The following is a 15974-nucleotide window of genomic DNA, read 5'->3' as shown; positions in this document are numbered from 1 at the left end:
TAAATCTAGACTTAAGACACATTTTTACTCTTTGGCCTTCTCTGGCTATTAACTTGTTGATTAGTAATTGTTATCTGTTATTTAATTTAATTTAATTTAATTTAATTTTATAATTGTTTTTGTACAGCACTTTGGTCAGTGTAAGCTGAAATTAAATGTGCTTTATAAATCAAATGTACTTACTTTGGATCAGAATGGACTACAGACATGACAGTTGGCTTGTTTCACTTGGGTGAGCAATCAGTTTTCATGTATCCACTTGAAAAACTACTTAGCCACGCCCTAGCAACCATTTAGAGTACCCTAGCAACCAGCTCCATTGACTTCCATTCAAAATGGCTGAGTGTCATATCTTTGGATCAGAATGTCCTAGAGAAATGACAGATGGCTTGTTTTACTTGGGTGAGCAATCAGACTTCAGGTATCATCATAGAAACTACTTAGCCACACCCTAACAACCATTTAGAGCACCCTAGAAACCAAATCCCATTGACTTCCATTCAAAATGGCTGAGAGTGATATCTTTGGATCAGAATGTCCTAGAGAAATGACAATTGGCTTGTTTAACTTGGGTGAGCAATCATTCTTCAAGTGTCATCATGGAAACTACTTAGCCATGCCCTAGCAACCATTTAGAGCACCCTAGCAACCAAATCCCATTGACTGCCATTTAAAATGCTTAGATGGGGATCTCAGGATCAGAATGTCATAGAGACTTCTGGTTTCATTCATTGGACTCACGGTAGCAATGAGCCTTTTGAGTATCACCTTGGTAACTGCCTAGCAACCAGATGGGGTTACCCTAGCAACCAAGTAACAAATCACATATCTCCGCACCAGAACATAGTTGCGACTTCCAGTTTCATTAATTTGTCTCAGGGTAGCAAGGAGCCTTTTGAGTATCATCTTGGTAACTGCGTAGCAACCATATGGGGTCACCCTAGCAACAAAGTAACAAAATATATATTTCTGCACCAGAACATAGTAGAGACTTCCGGTTTCATTCATTTGACTCCGACAAAACAAATAAAACAAACAAAAATCACATTTTGGGCCATAACACTTGAATTATGTTGCTACAAAAGATATGGATTCAACCAATGGAGTCGTATGGATTAATTTTATTATTCCTTTCTGTACGTTTTACACAATTTTCAGCAAATTTAGGTTAGGGAGGATCTATTCTGTCAATTTGTATTATTTGGCATCCACTGAATCATTTCTGTCTATTCTGATTATATTGTTTATTTCTTCATATGTGCTTGGACCCTGATGACTGCAGCTTGCGGATATATTTATTATTATTTATTATTCTTTTTCTGCCTTAAAAGTGTCTGGGAGTCAGAGACCATAAGTTGCAGAGACACCAAACTTGGTAGGATGGTCAGAAATCCCCCCCACTACTCAGGCACACACACACCCGTCGGACACTAGGTGGCGCTATAATAAGCACCTTTGCGTTTGTGATCATAACTCTAGAATTGAAGTAAGGGCTAGGATCAAAATTCCTTTTTCCTCCGAATCAAACGTATATCTCCAACAAAACATATATCTCCGATTTCTTTTCCGTCTATAAAATTTTTACGGCATTTTGAATTTTCAGTAATTTGGTATGAATCATCTATGGAACCTCCTAACAAAAAATTATCAAAATAATTTTATTTCGTCGGGAGGTCACATGATGCCATGCGAGAGGCAGACGTGTGAGCGACAAGCTCTGTGCACTTTGCTAGTTTTTTTATTATTTTCATGTTATAATCTGGTGAGATTCAATACACCCAGTTACATATTTGCTCTTTGAGGTAAACATGGCAAAGAAGTCAAAATCCTCAGACTCTGGAGACATTAAAAGACACTTACGTGCTCTAGCTGAAACCTCTGATGGGCCTGCGAGGAGAAGAAATTCAGCATCAACTGTCCAACATCTCGGTGATGCTGACGAAGGTTGTTGCTGACTTGGAGGATCTCGCTGTAATACGTCGATCGATTACGGCAATGGAAACACAATACTCTGAGTTGGTTACAAGAGTGGCAGAAGTTGAAAAATGGATCGATTATTTGGAATCATCGGAGAGGGAATTATCTGCTAATCCGCCCACATCCAAAATAGACCTGCAACACATTTTGGAAAAACTGGAATATCTCGAAAATATGAGCCAAAGGAATAACATAATGATTGTTGGAATTCCTGAGCATGAAGAAGGCAGAGATATGGTGAAATTCCTAGACGAGCTCTTCCCGAGTCTGCTCGACATAACAGGCCATAAACTGGAAATCGAGCGAGCTCACAGAGTCCCTGCTCGCAGATCTGCTGAGGGAGACAGGCCCTGATCAATTCTGACTACATTTCTGAGATCATCCGATAAAGATCTCGTGTTGCGCCAGGCGAGGAGCAAAGGAAAGCTTTCTTGGAAGAAACAAAATATTTTCTTGTTCCCGGAATTTACGAATTCGACAAGAGAGAAACGCGATCGGTTCAAGAAATGTAAGAAACTCTTACATCAACGGAAGATCGCTTTTGCGCTGATGTTTCCGGCCAAATTGAGAATAGACACCAAGGACGACAGCAAATTATTTTTATGCCCCAAAAAGGCACTGGCCTACATAGAATCTATGGGCAAATAAAACCATTGGGCATTTCTTATGTGAGTGGACTGACTCGCTGTACGCAGCCTCCAAGTGAATTTGACTCTTGATCATCTGAGGAACCAGGATGCCTATTTTGTGTTTTGTGGAATAACACTCCTTCGGGACAGTTGAGGATGAATCTGTTCATTCTTTGTGCTTGCGCCTCCTGTTGGCTGGAGTTTGTTTTTGTGGAATATTTTTAAAGGACATTAGAATGATTACGTCATCTGCTGCACTCATAACAGCTGGCTCACTGAACAATTGTTTGTCTGTCTGAGGAAACTGAACGGCTTTATATCAGCTGGAAGTCATTTTGTGGAGGAACACACCTGCGAGACAGTTCTGTGAATGAATCTACAAGTTCTTTGTGTTTATTCTGCCTGTTGGCTGGGGTCTGTTTTACAAAGTATTTTCTGTTATGTAATTTTGCCTCACAAAATTTGTGCAGAACCACCGGACTTGAGAAATCTGATGGCAAAGTTGGCTCTCATAGGCGTACATGGACCTTTTGAGTTTAGCGGGATTGACGCTGGTTGGCGCTGTCGTATGCGGGGTTAATGCGCACGTTTTTCTTTTTTCTGTTTGTTTTGTTCGGGGTTTTATTGTTGCACTAATGGGGAATGTGGTCTGTATAATCTTATTTTTGACACACAGTTTATTTTTTCTATTATATCAAAATGTCAAATGTTATTATGAGTAGGTTATCTCTCTCCACATGGAATGTGAATGGGTTGGGGCGCCCCATAAAAAGAAGGAAAGTTATTTCTTTTCTTAAACGTAAGAAATATGATATACTGTTTCTTCAAGAAACGCATCTCTCCTCGCAGGAAGCGGAAAAATTTGGGAAGATATGGGGTGGACATGTTTTCTTTAGTGCTGGCTCAAGTAAGAGCAGGCGAGTCATTATAGTGATAAGTAAACATCTACAATTCAAATTTCTCAAACAGATTAAAGATAAATTAGGAAGAGTCATTATTGTTTTAGGAGAAATTCAGGGGCAAAGGTTGATCTAATATTTACGCACCTAATGCTGATGATCAGGGCTTTTTTATAGATCTTGAAGGGATGTTGCAAGCCGCTGGCACCCCTCATGATATAATATGGGAGGAGACTTTAATCTATTGATGGATTCAGTCCTTGATCATAGTGAAGCAAAAGTGTGTAAGCCCCCTACAGCAACAGTGATGCTTCACAGGATGTGTAAAAATCTTGGTCTTGCAGATATTTGGTGACGTCTGAACCCATCTGGGAGGGACTATACATTTTTTTTTATCAGTCCATAAGATTTATTCTAGAATATATATATTTGTTTATTTCTAAGTCCCTCATTTCATCTGTTGTTGTTTGCTCAATTGGAAACATTTTTGTCTCAGATTACGCCCTGGTGAGTTTGAGGTGTTGCCACATATAGAGAAAAATAAATTATATAGATGGTGCTTTAATGTATCCCTTTTGCAAAATCCTGATTTCCAACAAATGTTAAAGACTGAAATCAGTGTTTATATGGAGACCAACTGGTCATCATTATCCTCTGTGGGCATGGCTTGGGAGGCACTTAAGGCGGTTCTTAGGGGTCGGCTCATACAGTATGCCTCATTCACCAAAAAATCCAAAGCACGAGAACTCGTGGAGTTGGAAGGGAATATTAAAAGTGCAGAGGCAGAGCTGAAGCGTAGAATGTCATCTGATGGCCTCAGAGAACTGACCCAATTGAAATACAGATATAATACTATTTTATCACGGAAGGTGGAGTTTTGGTTATTCAGGGTAAGACAGTCATACTTTGAGTCGGGGTATAAAGCAGGGAAGCTTTTGGCTAGATATATAAAACAGAGAGAGTCTTTTTCTACCAGTCCCTCAGTGAAATCTGCTGGTGGTGAAATTTTTAAATCGGTCATTGATATTAATAATGCCTTTAAAGAATTCTATCTCAATCTCTATAGTTCCACGTCTTCGTCTACTGATGAAGATATTAGAAAATTTGTGGAACCATTAGAACTCCCTAAATTGACGACTAAGCAAAAAAAGTCTCTGGATTCTGAGATAACCTTGGAGGAGCTTGACGAGGTAATTAAGGCCTTACGGCAAGGCTCCGGGACTCCACTTTTGTTAGAAGTTTATATAGAATCATTAAAGAATTGAAAGCTTCCTCCAACCATGACAAATGCCCGGATCAGTCTGATTCTTAAAAAGGACAAAGATCCAAGTGAGTGTAAAAGTTACCGTCCAATTTCCCTGATCCAACTAGATGTAAAAATTTTGGCCAAAATTTTGGCTAACCGATTAAGTAAAGTTATGACATCTCTTATACATATAGATCGAGTGGAGTTTATTCGGGGTCGTAGCTCTTCTGATAATATTAGGCGTTTCACTGATATCATGTGGTCAGTAGTGAATGATCAGTCTCCGGTCGCTGCCATCTCACTTGACGCTGAAAAGGCGTTTGATATGGTAGAATGGGATTATCTTTTTAAGATGTTGGAGTATGGGAAGAAGTTCGGGAGTACATTTATTGGCTGGATTAAGTTACTTTATAGACACCCTGTAGCAGCGGTACAAACAAATGGATTAATTTCAGATTATTTTACTCTGAATAGGGGCACTCAGCAGGGTTGCCCTCTTTCCCCATTATTGTTCTGTCTTGCCCTGGAACCATTAGCAGCCGCGATAAGAAAAGAAGGGTGATTTTCCAGGGGTGATTGCTGCAGGTATGGCGCATAAGCTTCTGCTTTACGCAGATGATATTTTAATATTTGTCTCTGACCCTACTAGATCTATGCCTTGCCTCCACAGAATTATTAATTCATTTTCCAAATTCTCAGGATACAAAGTCAATCGGGCTAAATCCGAAGCTTTGGATCTGACAGCGTACTGTCCAGTAGCTGCCATCCAGCTTGGCGCCTTCTAGTGGCCCAAACAGGGCATCAAGTATTTGGGTACTTGTCAGATTTTGTCTGATTTAGTTAGAGATAAATTTGACCCTATAATAATAAGATTTTCGAGCAATGTGGACTGGTGGGCTTCATTACTTTTATCGATGATTGGGAAGGTTAATGTTATTAAAATGAATTGTATTCCAAAATTCAACTACCTGCTACAGTCTCTCCCTGTAGATGTCCCCCTCTCTTATTTCAAGCAATTTGATAGCATAGCGAAGTCCTTCATTTGGAATGGTAAACATCCCAGGTTACATTTCAGTTAGCTGCATAGGCAGATTGACAAAGGTTGGCTAGGCCTACCCAAGATTTTGTTTTATTGTTATGCGTTCGGTCTCAAGCATTTTGCTCATTGGTCGCTTCCACCTGAGAGAGCCCCTCCCTGTTTTCATATTGAACAAGAAATTCTTGCCCCTATTTCGCCATTACAAAGCTTTTCTATCAAACTAACCGGAGAAGCTAAGTTGCACCCCGTTATTTCGCATTTGCACTCAGTATGGACAAAAGTGTCCAGAGTGTTTAATTCAGACATTTATCTGAATGCTGCTTCGAGCATATGGCTGAACCCAAAATTATGTATTGATAAGTACCCCTTCTGCTGGTCAGAGTGGATTGCGAGGGGGGTTAATACACTCGGTGACCTATATGAGAGTGGAGTGTTGAGATCCTTTGGTAATTTGGCTCAACATTTTGGGATTCCCAGATCTCAGTTTTTTGCGCCAACTGCTCTGTTCTATTTTAGGGAGTAGCATACACCCCCCTAAAGCGGCAGATACTTTGGGAGTGGTGATTACTGCTTTTGGAAAAGGTCATGAGGCATCAGTGTATTACTCCCTGCTAGTTCAGAGTCTGGGGGACGGAGCTTTAACCCCTATCAAGAGATTATGGGAGAAATATTTTAATTTGGTATTGGAGGATGGAGTGTGGGCTGGGATTCTAAAGAACATCAAGACTGCATCTAGAGATGCAAGGGTGTAACTTATACAATTCAAGATTCTACATAGATTCTATTGGACCCCCTCTAGAGTGTATAGGCTTGGTCTTAAAGACACACCCACCTGCTGGCGTTGCCAATCATAAAAATGGAGACATGGCCCATGTTTTTTGGTGGTGCGCTGAGATTCAGGAATTTTGGTTGAAGGTACAGAGTTTTGTATGTGACATGTTGGGCATTCGGATTTCGTTTTACCCCAGACTCTGTGTCCTGGGTGATGGGGCAGTCATCAACGTAGGCAATAAATACATAAAAGATTGGGTCCTCACCAGTGTGATGATAGGCAGGCTCAATTCGGGAGTGGTGCAAAGAGATGGGAAGGGTGGCAGCCTTCAAAGAGGTAATATGTAGAAAGCTGGGGATATGGGATTCTTTTAATGGGAAATGGGGTAAATATTTGATGTTTTTGGGGGGCTCTCGGAGTAGGTCTGTGGAGAGAGGAATATAGTTTAGGGTTGTATGTTTATTATATGTGTACAGGTGCATCTCAATAAATTAGAATGTCATGGAAAACTTCATTTATTTCAGTAATTCAACTCAAATTGTGAAACTCGTGTATTAAATAAATTCAATGCACACAGACTGAAGTAGTTTAAGTCTTTGGTTCTTTTAATTGTGATGATTTTAGCTCACATTTAACAAAAACCCACCAATTCACTATCTCACAAAATTAGAATATGGTGACATGCCAATCAGCTAATCAACTCAAAACACCTGCAAAGGTTTCCTGAGCCTTCAAAACGGTCTCTCAGTTTGGTTCACTAGGCTACACAATCATGGGGAAGACTGCTGATCTGACAGTTGTCCAGAAGACAATAATTGACACCCTTCACAAGGAGGGTAAGCCACAAACATCCATTGGCAAAGAAGCTGGCTGTTCACAGAGTGCTGTATCCAAGCATGTTAACAGAAAGTTGAGTGGAAGGAAAAAGTGTGGAAGAAAAAGATGAACAACAACCGAGAGAACCGCAGACTTATGAGGATTGTCAAGCAAAATCGATTCAAGAATTTGGGTGAACTTCACAAGGAATGGACTGAGGCTGGGGTCAAGGCATCAAGAGCCACCACACACAGACGTGTCAAGGAATTTGGCTACAGTTGTCATATTCCTCTTGTTAAGCCACTCCTGAACCACAGACAACGTCAGAGGCGTCTTACCTGGGCTAAGGAGAAGAAGAACTGGACTGTTGCCCAGTGGTCCAAAGTCCTCTTTTCAGATGAGAGCAAGTTTTGTATTTCATTTGGAAACCAAGGTCCTAGAGTCTGGAGGAAGGGTGGAGAAGCTCATAGCCCAAGTTGCTTGAAGTCCAGTGTTAAGTTTCCACAGTCTGTGATGATTTGGGGTGCAATGTCATCTGCTGGTGTTGGTCCATTGTGTTTTTTGAAAACCAAAGTCACTGCACCCGTTTACCAAGAAATTTTGGAGCACTTCATGCTTCCTTCTGCTGACCAGCTTTTTAAAGATGCTGATTTCATTTTCCAGCAGGATTTGGCACCTGCCCACACTGCCAAAAGCACCAAAAGTTGGTTAAATGACCATGGTGTTGGTGTGCTTGACTGGCCAGCAAACTCACCAGACCTGAACCCCACAGAGAATCTATGGGGTATTGTCAAGAGGAAAATGAGAAACAAGAGACCAAAAAATGCAGATGAGCTGAAGGCCACTGTCAAAGAAACCTGGGCTTCCATACCACCTCGGCAGTGCCACAAACTGATCACCTCTATGCCACGCCAAATTGAGTTAGTAATTAAAGCAAAAGGAGCCCCTACCAAGTATTGAGTACATATACAGTAAATGAACATACTTTCCAGAAGGCCAACAATTCACTAAAAATGTTTTTTTTTATTGGTCTTATGATGTATTCTAATTTTTTGAGATAGTGAATTGGTGGGTTTTTGTTAAATGTGAGCCAAAATCATCACAATTAAAAGAACCAAAGACTTAAACTACTTCAGTCTGTGTGCATTGAATTTATTTAATACACGAGTTTCACAATTTGAGTTGAATTACTGAAACAAATGAACTTTTCCACGACATTCTAATTTATTGAGATGCACTTGTATGTATCTATGTATATGTGTATATATATATATATATATATATATATACACACATCCGGTCAAAAGTTTTGAAACACTTACTCAATCTTTATTATAATTTTTTTTTCACATTTTAGAATAATAGTAAAGTCCTTAAAACTATGTAATAACATAAATAGAACTATGGGAATTATGTTGTGACTAAACAAAATCCAAAATAAATCAAAACTGTGTTATATTTTAGCATCTTCAAAGTAGTAACCCTTTGCCTAGAATTTTCAGAAATGTACTCTTGACATTTTCTCAACCAACTTCATGAGGTATCACCCTGGGATGCTTTTTAAAAAGTACTGAAGGAGTTCCCATCTATATGCTGGGCACTTATTGGCTGCTTTCCTTTATTATTTGGTCCAAGTCATCAATTTCAAAAACTTTTTTTAAATTTTTTTTTATTACATTTTAGATTTATAATTAAATAAATGAATATGGTGGCACAATTATATTTTTGTCTGCAAAACTAATTTCAAACATTTAAGCATACGCCTTCAGATCAAAAGATTTTTAAGATCATGAGAAACATATCGGTCAAGTGTTTCAAAACTTTTGACCAGTAGTGTATATATATATATATATATATATATATATATATATATATATATATATATATACATATATTATTTTTTTATTTTTTTTATTTATTCATTATTATTATTATTATTATTATTATTTTATTCTCTGTATAAGTGTGTACTTAGGCAAGACCACTGGGATGTTCGTTTGGGGTCGGGTGGGGTTCTTGATTGGGGAGGGGTAGTAGTGGGAGTTAATGTTGATTTATTGTATATATGATTTGTTTGTTTTGTTTGCTTTAACATTTTTATTGATTTTTTCAATCACAAAAAAAAACAAACAAAAAAAAATAATTTATTTCGTCAAAGCGTTATGAAGATATAAGCCAACGAACTGGTCAGGTGTCGTTCTTGTAATCGAAATTGACTTATATCTACGAAACTAAAAGTCCAAACGTAACGAAACTTGATACACATAGACAACATAACATTCTGAGGCTTATAGTAGATTTTTATATATGAAATGTAGAAAAGTACCAATATAGAATTGCTTTGTGTGACCCAGGAGAAGGCATATGAGGTTACTAGAAGCCTGGGCTTTGTGTAACTCAGGAGAGGGCATATGAGGTTACTAGAAATGCTGATGTTTTAAGAAACTCTCTGTGCACTCAGCAGTAGCAGAAATATTGCAAGAAATACTCGTGTCCTCAGCTGTAAGCAAAGAACAATGGAGTCATGAGAAAGCTCTGGGAAAGTACAGCAAAGTTAAAAGATTGACACAACCAATAATCAAAGTAACTACATATGCTCAGATTGTGATGTATTATTCATTAAGAATGTATACTTTCATGATAAATTAATTTAAAATGTTATTTTTTAAAAATGGACAAAAAGCCAGATTCCCACCATTAAAAAGAGGTCAGTGGCTCTGTGAAATAATGGTGAGAAACAGAATCCATTGGATACAAAAAATATTAAGAGAGTGAAGACGTGAAGTAATGCTAGATAAAATACTGTATAAAGACTAAGGGTTTTGACCAAGACAGTCAGATCTCAGCTGACATCTCGGGTTTGTTGTTTTGCTCAATAAACTCGAACCTTTGACTCCTGACTTTGAGAGTTTTCTTATTGCCACTCCACAACAGGCTGCACTCCAAGTCGCCTCAAATTCCACCTATAGGGGCTGCTTCAACTGAAAAACGCTCATAACTCCGCAGCTGTATGATCAATTATGTTGAAAATTGGTATGCAACTTCTATGGCCTAAAGTCTAACATATCACTCAAATATCATTTGGAAATATCAACAAATATGGCCGTCAGCAGCCAATCAAATTTCAGCAGCTAACAACATCAAATCTGAATAGCCGGCCATTACAAAACTTGAGATATTTGTACACAGTGTCAAAATGAGGCTGTGTACCAAGTTTTGTGAGAATCGGCCACAAGGTGGTACTATAACAAGAACATTTACGTTTTTGCTAATAACTCCACATCCGAGCACATTCAAATCAAAATGCTTTTTACCTCTAAATCCATGCATCAAGTCCTACAAAACATATATCTCAGTTTTATTTCTTTTTATAAAATGTTTCTGCCATCCTAATTTACTGAAAACCCTACTTTGTCGAACTCCTCTTAGGGCGTTAATCAAATCTTCACCAAACTTGGCCCAGATCAGCGCTAGACCATGCAGGCTAACAGATATCAAAAGAATTTTGATCCACTAAATCGTCTGGAAGATACAATCCGATATATTTGACTAGTGTGGCCCATTATGACTAATATTCCTGTACTTGTGTGCACAAAGGCCAAACTTCACAAAACTGTATAAATATGGAAAATGGGACATTCTGAGGAATCATATTAATTTTCATGGATTTATGATGAATGGGTGGCTAACAGCAAATTTTTAATAATCAGCCGTTTCAACTGACCGATGAAAACTGTAATATTATTTTTTTGTCCACCAGAGGGAGCCAAAGGATAAGATATCATTTAAGTCTAAGGCTTTCATGAGTGTATGAATGCATATACATTTATTTGAAGAACCGTGGTACGCTGACAGTGTCTTCTGACTTTTTATAATATTACTTTGCAAATAAATTTGTGATTTCCAAAATGATTATAGATAATCAAATGTCACCTTAATTTTTACATATCTTAAAAATATTGAAAACATATTTGTCAAGTTGCCAGACATGATTAAATATCACATTGTTTTAGGGATATGTTTACATATGTCTGGAATTATATTATGTGTTTATTTTTCCATTATCCCCGTTTCTGTCTCGCCTCATTTCTATATGGTTGCGTCCGAAAACTGTAAAATGCTGCCTTCGGAGGCTGAATTCTAAGGTAGGAAGGCATCAAGGCATGTCCGAATCCAATGTTTGACACACATCCCGTCTCCTGATATACCTTCATCTGGCTGATTTTTGAAGGCAGCTTCACTGCCTATGATATCCCACAATCCTGTGCTCGCATGTCGACGGTTGGTGGAAAAAAATAAAATGGCATCTGAAGGAGTGGTTGAAAAGAGTAATTTCATTCATAAATTGTCCTTTTAATATATTTTTTTAATCTAATGACTAAATTTCCACCGAGAAATAAGCACTGTAGTCACTAAATATTCGCTTGGCTTTGTTTAAAGCTCACTTGAATTTGTTTTAGATCATTAGACGTGACATTATGGTGCCTTTGAAGCCTGTCCGAAAGCAGTTTCCTTATGAGGTACCTTCATACACAAAACGCTGCCTGTGAAGTCACTGACGGATAGGGCAGCGAGGCAACAAGATTTCGGATGCAGCCAATGTGTATAGTACCTGTCATTTGAATTTTGTCCTTACAAAGACATGCCTGATGACATCATCTCTTCGTGTTATCCAGAAGGACTGTTTATAGGGAAACAGTGTTCGCTACAAAGAAAAAAAAAATTGATTTTCTTTACAAAAGCAGACATTAATACCAACTCACTCGATGTTTCTAACAACTGTCTTCCCCTTGGATTACACTTGTTCAGTGGATTGACGTTCATGTTGAGATCCAACATAACATTGTAACTCACAAATATCCAGAGGAATATATGGAATATTTCTCTCCGGCTTTCACTCATTGATGAGATCATTCCAGAAAGACAGTATTGTTATATATAAACTCAGCAAAAAAAAGAAACATCCTCTCACTTTCAACTGCTTTTATTTTCAGCAAACTTAACGTGTAAATATTGGTATGAACATAAAAAGATTCAACAACTAAGACATAAACTGAACAAGTTTCACAGACATGTGACTAACAGAAATGGAATAATGTGTCCCTGAAAACTTGGCAGGATGGTTCCAAATCGCCCCCACTACTCAGGCATACAGACACACATCCTTCAGACACTAGTTGGCGCTCTTACGAACAAAACAAACAAAAATCACATTTTGGGCAATAGCTCTTGGGCCGTAAGTCCTAGAGACATGAAATTAGGTGGGAATGTAGTACTCTCTATTGCTACTCAGGCGCAAAGTTTCACCTTGATCAGCCTGACGGTGGCACTATAGTGATCAAAACAAAAATGTTTACTTTTTAACTGTTAGTCATAGACTGAAGTGCCTTATATCAATGGAATCTGTCGCTCAAGACGAACAAAATGTATGTCTCCAATTTCATTTTCGGCATGAACATTTTTCTACCATCTTGCATTTGTTTTGCAAAACCTACTTTTGCGAACTAGTCCTAGGCTGTTCCAAACCAATGCCAAACGATTCTATAGAGTGTCACTATCAATAATTATTACACATTTTTTTGAACTTTCAATTCACGTTACTATCACGATTTTTGTGCATGTTAATGGTTGTATATAATGCAGTGTTTTAAAAAACACAAGTAATTCATATCATATGATAGCTCTTCTCATTGTGAATAACTTTGCCTCAAGAACCATTGGTGTCCATCAAACCGTTCTTTAAATATTTGAGATTACGTTACTGAATATTAATAATTATAAGAAAAAGTTTGAACTTTTGATTCACGTTAGCTACAATACGCAAAAACACAGAAAGTAGGCATGGCCACTTTTATGTAAATGGCTATAACTCTTGAACGAAATGAGATATCTTCACTAAACTTGACATACTTACTAGTCCTAGGTTTTTTGCTCAATCCCAACGAAACAAGTGCCACAATATTCTCTGGAGTCTGAATATTAATAATTAAAAAAAAAGTGAACTTTTGATTCACGTTAACTACAATACGCAAAAACACGAAGTAGGCGTGGCCACTTTTACGTAAATGGCTATAACTCTTAAACGGAATGAGATATTGTAACGAAATTTGGCACACTTATTTAAGGGCTCATTCTGAGGACAAACCTACAAAGAAACGGGGCTCGGCCACTTATTATAACAATGATGAAATTTAAAGTGGATGTAACAACTTTACCGCTTTTCCGATTGAGTTAACATTTTTTATGCAATTTGTGCATTGTCTTTGCCGCATAATGTTTGAGAAATGCCTAATATAGTCCAGAACATGGGCTTAACGCCTACGATGCTTGAAGCTATATTTAATATTATTATTTGTGTTAGTAGTTTTCAATGGTTTAATGAAAACACATCCTGTACTGGATTTGCAGTCCATATAAAATGATTGTGTATGTATTTCTAGTAATCTACCTTATGTCCTCATAAACCACATCTGATTATACACACAAACTGTACAAACTGATTGTATGCCACAGAGTGCATCCAAATCAAACAGTGTCCCCATAAACCATAATAAAACATACACAAACAGAGAGGACTTTTAGACTGTCTCTTATCCAGGACTAAAGCCCTTTAATCCTCAGGGGTCGACGGACGCGCCGGTGCGTACTGCTGGATTTTTTTCCTCATAACAGCGGAAACAACTTAAAATACTCATTTGGGCATACAGATAAGTGTAAGACATCATTAGAAACTATAAAGGGTCTACTTTTATTTGTGTACACTCACAATAACAACAAAACCTTGTGCTTTTGTAAAATAAAGAAAATAAACGGTGCGCTTTCAGCCTTCTCTGTCTCCCCGAGCATCTTTCTGAAACACGTCACAAATATGAACTGAAACTCTGTGAATACTAATCAGACAAACATGAAACATATGTCTAAAGAAAGCTTAAAATATCTACTTTTAAATAAAACAATTCAAATTTAAAACAAATATTCTCCTGCAATGTAATCTGTATGAAACAAAGTGATGTACAGTTTCTCCTGGCTCAGCTAATTATCGCTAATGAGATCACACCCACCAGCAGAACGCGCTATTCATATGGTAATGTGCTGAGGCGATCAATGCAAATGGTAAATGCCCCTGAGGCAAGTTTTATATATATATATATATATATTACACACACAGTTGTGCTCAAATGTTTGCATACTCTGGCAGAAATTGTGAAATTTTGGCATTAATTTTGAAAATATGACTGATCATGCAAAAAAACTGTCTTTTATTTAAGGATAGTGTTCATATGAAGCCATTTATTATCACATAGTTGTTTGGCTCCTTTTTAAATCATAATGATAACAGAAATCACACAAATGGCCCTGATCAAAAGTTTACATACCCTTGAATATTTGGCCTTGTTACAGACACACAAGGTGACACACACAGGTTTAAATGGCAATTAAATGTTAATTTTCCACACCTGTGGCTTTTTAAATTGCAATTAGTGTCTGTGTATAAATAGTCAATGAGTTTGTTAGCTCTGGATGTACTGAGCAGGCTAGATACTGAGCTATGGGGAGTAGAATAGAACTGTCAAAAGACCTGCGTAACAAGGTAATGGAACTTAATAAAGATGGAAAAGATATAAAAAGATATCCAAAGCCTTGAAAATGCCAGTCAGTACTGTTCAATCACTCATTAAGAAGTGGAAAATTCAGGGATCTCTTGATACCAACAAAGGTCAGGTAGACCAAGAAAGATTTCAGCCACAACTGCCAGAAGAACTGTTTGGGATACAAAGAAAAACCTACAGGTAACCTCAGGAGAAATACAGGCTGCTCTGGAAAAAGTGTGTGTGTGTGTGTTTATTTTTTTTATGCAATTTATTCCTGTGAGGTAAAGCTGAATTTTCAGCATCACTACTCTGTCTTTAGTGTCACATGATCCTTCAGAAATCATTCTATGCTGATTTGCTGCTCAAGAAACATTTATTATAATCAATGTTAAACTTTTTTTTTTTTTTTTTTTTTTTTTTTTTTTTTTTTTTTCTCAGTTAATACATTTATTAGGGGTGTAACGGTTCTCGATTAAAAAAACGAACCATACGGTTGCCACCCATGGCTCGGGAAGCATTGGCACCATTGGTCGGTTCACGTTAAGTTTAATGACGCATCTGTAGCATAAGTTTTGGTCAAGAAAACAAAGAATGAAACTAAAAAAGGAACAGTTACAACCTTCGCTAACGCCCGTTGCACCTGAATGGATCTGTATATGGATACGCTCCATATTCCATGTGCCTGTGTTTCATGTGGGTCAATTTGATATCACAGTTCTGGACGCATTATGTGTAGTTGAAAATGGCAAGAGGAGAAAACGAGCCGCTGATAGAGAAGCCCCCTGCATTTCTCCTTTCTGGGAACATTTTCTTTTTGCAGTCAATTACAACAATGATGGTTAAAATACGTTTACAAAACAGGCACTGTTTGCAGACAACGCTCAACACCAGTGCCATATACTGCTGTAATATGTCAATGCGCGTGAGGTTTTTTTTTTTTAAATGCGCAAGCAAGTTCTCGGCTGTAATCTATCGCGAGCGTCAATAATGCGCTTTGACTAATG

This window comes from Myxocyprinus asiaticus, chromosome 48, assembly GCF_019703515.2.
Source record: "Myxocyprinus asiaticus isolate MX2 ecotype Aquarium Trade chromosome 48, UBuf_Myxa_2, whole genome shotgun sequence".
Lineage (NCBI taxonomy): Eukaryota > Metazoa > Chordata > Actinopteri > Cypriniformes > Catostomidae > Myxocyprinus > Myxocyprinus asiaticus.
This window is presented reverse-complemented; position numbering follows the sequence as displayed.